The sequence below is a fragment of the Microcebus murinus genome, unplaced genomic scaffold, assembly GCF_040939455.1.
Source record: "Microcebus murinus isolate Inina unplaced genomic scaffold, M.murinus_Inina_mat1.0 scaf008_hap2_Mmur4.0, whole genome shotgun sequence".
NCBI lineage: Eukaryota > Metazoa > Chordata > Mammalia > Primates > Cheirogaleidae > Microcebus > Microcebus murinus.
Genome location: NW_027438954.1, coordinates 1,019,751 through 1,024,921, shown reverse-complemented (window position 1 = coordinate 1,024,921; position 5,171 = coordinate 1,019,751). Strand labels below are relative to the sequence as shown.

The window sequence follows — 5,171 nt, the reverse complement described above, 5'->3', positions numbered from 1 at the left end:
TCCATTTGGAACATAATTTGTTCTTGGTTTCTATGACACTACACTCTTCTGGTTTTACTCTTTACTCTTTGGCCACTACTTCTCAGTCCCTTTTGTGAGTCCCTCTTCCTCAAACTTTTCCTTAAAAGTTTTTGTTTGATAAGGTTATGTCCAGCCCTTTTCTCTTCTCACTCTGTACAGTCATGGTGGGTGAGCTCATCTATTCCTATGGACTTAATAACCATCTTCATGTTGATGGCTCCCAAGTCTATAGCTCCAGCCTACATTTCTTTTCTGAACTCCAGCAAACACCAGATCCATATGTCCAAGTGCCTCCTGGATATCTCCCCTTGGATATCCCAGAGGCACTTAAAACCCAGCAGGTCCAAAATTGAATTCAGTATGTTCCCCTAGAAACCTGTTCCTCTTTGGGTGTTTTCTGTCTCAGTGAATGGTTCCATCATCCACCCAGCTACATCAGCCATAAACCCAGGCTCCTTCTTTGACTCACTCTGTTAACCTTCACATATCATCCATTTACCAATCATGCTGATTTTTTATCTCCTAAATATTCTCTAATTCAGATTCTACACATGATTTCACAGACCCTGAAGGATTTCAGAGAATCCATGAATATGCTGAATTGTAGACAAAATTTTGTATGATTATGTGTATTAGTATTTTTCTGGGGAGAGTATGCAGGCCATAACTTTCACCACATTCTCAGACAGGTCTGTGAATCAACAAAAAGTTAAGAACCATTTCTCTAAATGCGTCCATTTCTCTTCATCCAGCCTCCCACTCTGATCAGATATAGTCACTACATCGAACTATTTCTCCCAATAACAGCCGCTCTGCTCTCTTACAGCTGAATATAAGGGGTGGATCTTGCTGAGGCTGTAGGCTGTAGGCTGAGGCCAGCAGTGGTAGATGCACTCTGCTCCAAGGGGCTCCTGTATGTCATGGTGGCCTCGCCCCTTATGCCAACAGATCACTTATTCTCTCTTCCTTTTCCTTCCTTCCCCCATCTCTCCATCTTTATCTTCTCCTTTTCTCTTTTCCTCATTATTCTTTCCTTTCTTTCTCTCTCTCCCATTTTATCTCTCACAGCTCATTAACACACTAATTATATGGTGAGCAGGTCTTTGACACATAGTTTGAAGCCACTTAAAACCAAGACTATAGGCACCATTCACCCTGCTCATTGGGTCTCATTTGCTGTCTTGAAATCAGGTAATGGTGAGTCCTCAACATCCCCTACATAGAAGAGGAAAGGTGTGTGGGGGGTCTGAGCTTGGAACTGTGTGGTCAGTAAGTAGGGACACCTCAGCCCCCAAAGTAGCTGTAATGGGTTAGGAATAATATGGAGGGCAAGTCAAAGAATCATAGATCTTATAATCTTTGATTAAAATAAACTTTGGAAGACATTTAAGTTACCTAACTCAACCTTCCTCCCATCTCTTACAGATGGTCCTTTATTCATTCTTTTTTTCTTCAGCCTGCATTTTCATCAACAAGTTATGTTGGCTCTACCTCAAAATATTTCACATCCTGTTCCATTAATCTATTCGTGTGCTGTGGCCCATTTGCAGGACAGAGGATGAACACAGAACAAAGAGACACAAAAGGAAAGACACAGACACACACAAAAATGGTACAAGACTGCAGTGGAGAACGCACCAGTCATTTTATTTTTATACCCTAAAATATCGAAGTTACTTCCTTGTACGTGATCACCCAGGCATTGCAGCAATGGCCATACATTCCGGAACACGTAGCCTAAGGACACAGATGTCCCCTGACTCAAGGTTTCCAGGAAGTTGCTCAAGGCGCCAGGCATAGATCACAGGCTGAGATAAGCAAAGGTTAAGCAAGGCAGCCACAGGGGGCACTTTCCATCCCCAGTTCCTCCTGGCTGGCCCCCCAGTGGCTGTGTCTGTTTTAGGTTGTTCCTCCTTGAGGAATCTTACCCGTCATTGACCATCTAGCCATCTTACGGGGCCAAGCAGCAATCATAGGAACAATGTGCTTATTGTGTGGCCTCCAGGCCTCCACTTATTGAGCTGGGCAGCTCTTGCCTCAATGCAGAAACTCAGGCCTATTGTTATGCCTCTAGGCAGCAACCTTGTCCGGAGCACATTACTCTTAAACATTCTGGGCAGAGCACGTACATTACTCACTAAATTTAATTCTTAAACCAGGAAAGTATAATGTCAGTCCCCAACATGCGTGCATTCTTTCTTCAATTCCACTCTTGCATGTTTACTGTGGCCCTATAGTACTGTAGCTATCTTGAAATTAGGTAGTGGTGAGTCCTACAACTTTGCTCTTTTCTTTAGTATCATTTTAGTTATTCTAGGTCTTTTACTTTTCCATATAAACTTTAGAATCATTTTGTCTATGTCTACAACAAAGCTTGCTGGGATTTTGACTGAAATTATGTTGAATCTATCAATATGTTAAGTTGAAAACAATTGGCATCTTAACAATATTGACTCTTTCTATCCATGAATGTGGACTATCTCTCCATTTATTTAGACCTTTGATTTCTTTCCTCAGTGTGTTGTAGTTTGTCCACATTCAGATTCTGTATCATTTTGTTAAATTTATAGCTAAGTATTTCATTGCTTTTCTGCTATTATAGCTAGTATTTTTTTTAAATTTCAAGTTCTGTTTGTTGCTAGTATTATAGGAAAGCAATTAATTCTTGTATATTAATTTGTATCCTGAAACCTTGCTATACTCTCTTATTAGTTCCAGGAGGGGTTTTCTTTGTAGATTGTAAGAGATTTTGTACAATCCCACAAATTATCCATATATATAAATTAGCAATTTTTATAACTATATAATATAGCATTATAATCCAAATTTTAAAAAAATTATCCCAGTTGTTATTTTTCCAGAAAATTAAAACAATTTAAAATTTTATTGCTTAAAAATTATTTTTAGTAAATGTAAGTTTTAAATTTTGCTTCATATAAGAAAATAACTTTATACTTACCTGGCAGGGTAGATACCAGGATCATGAAGATGGTTTTCTCAGGATGAGGCTCATTCATTGCACACAGGGTGTGCTGACCACTGTGATTTCTCCAAATGCAGGAACTTGACTACATAATTTGTGGTAGTGGGGAACAGCATTCATGCTTTCCCCTGAAGAAAAAAAATAACTTTTAACATAACTAGCTGCTAGATAGTCAGATATTGTTAACATTCTTTCTGTCCAGCACGTGACATAATTAATGATGAATAACTTTTGTACAATTAAATTTAATCTATTTATACTTAATTCTCAAAGCTCAAGTAACACACAAAGGCAATGAGGATCAAACATAAACCAGCTAATGGTAGATAATAGGCATACACAGGCCAACTCTTGCAATAGAACAAGAATGAGTAATCAAAAGAAAGTCCACAAATCACAGTCATTTATTCACCAGTGCTATACTGATCTTGCACACATTTTGTGTATTTTTCATAAATTCTATGCCAATGCTTTCATGTGATACCCAAGAAAACCCAACAAGACAAACTAAATACTAAGGAATAAGATTTTGTTAGGTAGGGTTGAGTTTAGAGGACTACAAACCGTTGTAATAGGTAAGATTTTTTTTCCCATTGAAGGACAAACTTTTGCCCCTGGGGGCGATATTACACATGCTGAGAATGAATGCCCTAGAGTAACACTTTGCCTTGACTGAATAAAACAAGGTAGAATGAATGCTGGGTAGCCAGAAAGAAAAGAAAAGAAGAAGTTTTTACTAGAGATAAGCCGTTTATGAGGACAAAATGGATAGCAAATTTTTATCCAAACTAACACTTTTCAAATGTCTTGGTCCAACATAATCCTACTAAAGCATGTATAGTCACTATTCATCCCTTCTTAGAAAGGATATTATCTCAAATCTTACTGTCTACTATCTCCAACTCCAAGTCTAAGAATTTGGGGTGATACCTTATCCTCTTCTAGTTACCTTGCAATCCTTTCCAGATATGCTGCAAGTTATGAACTAAATTGTACATTGAACCACCACTCACTCTATATTCTACAATGGGGTGAAGATGAATAAGGAGAATGGAAATAGGTAAATGTATGTATATACATATGTACAAATATACACACACACAAACACACATAGAAAAGAAGGAAACAGGGAGACTGGTTATAATCTTTGTTACTGCAACTAGTCCAGAGACCACAGCTGGTGTTTCTGACTTCTCTTTCTCTCTGTTGAATCTATGTGTGCCCCTTGCCTATAACAAGCACCTTAGCTGGTCATGGTTATTTTATTGATAGGGTGAGGCCCTTTGTGGTCCTGCATGTGTATGGCTACTGTATTATTCGGCTAACCTTATCACTGGACATGGTATGGATGAAAGCACCCAGGTAATTTCCTGGGACCCACATAAAAGGTAGACTGAGCCCTGCTCCATCAGATCCAGTAATCCTGAGCATGCATTGTCAGAGCAAATTGTGTACTATGCTCCTAAGGGAGCCTAGAAGTTGTCCTCACAATGATTGTGTGGAATCTGATCTTTTTAAGGTCCTACCTCCATGAAATTTGCCACTGGACATGGCAGTACCAGAGTCATGGAGTGACTCTCCTAGGTCCCAGACACACTCTTACCTACCTTTTTGTATAGCAGACTCCCTATTTCCCCTTGATGATTAAGATCACTCATCCCAGCCAACATAGTAACTTCTCCCTCCCACACCTTTTTTACCCATTGATTCAATGGCATGAGCTCCAAATGGCCAGGTAGAAGTCTGAATTTCCAATTGTGAACTAAAATAAAAATTTAAGGCTCACCCCCCTACAGGCTGACTGAATGGACCCCCTCATGGCCAAAGGAATATCCAAAAACTCAATTGCCTGCCAGGAGGAGGGAGGTCAGATATGACTCATCATGCCCCCCTCCCCTCTTGGGAACATCATTTGTAACCCATTAAAAGGACTAAGGGTATGCAAGACACACCTGCAGGTCCTCAATTTACATAACAAATATATGGCTGGTGGCTTAGCTCTAATTAAGAGCTTCTTATCTTAAAACATTCCAAGCCTCTAGACAAAGCTTGATATCTTTATCCAATTACAAGTCAAAGAACTTGTAAACCAACCTATAACCTGTAAGCCCCTGCTTCAAGATGTCCCACCTTTTCGGGCCAAAATAATGTATGCCTCCCACATATT

At 39.4% G+C, this 5,171-nt stretch overlaps 1 non-coding gene across 1 annotated transcript; it reads left to right on the top strand.

Moving 5' to 3' along the window:
* The first annotated feature begins 2,972 nt into the window (after positions 1-2,972).
* On the top strand, positions 2,973-3,135 carry LOC142866973 (U1 spliceosomal RNA). The gene has a single exon (XR_012916705.1). It is a non-coding gene; the product is annotated as a U1 spliceosomal RNA (small nuclear RNA).
* Positions 3,136-5,171: the final 2,036 nt, after the last annotated feature.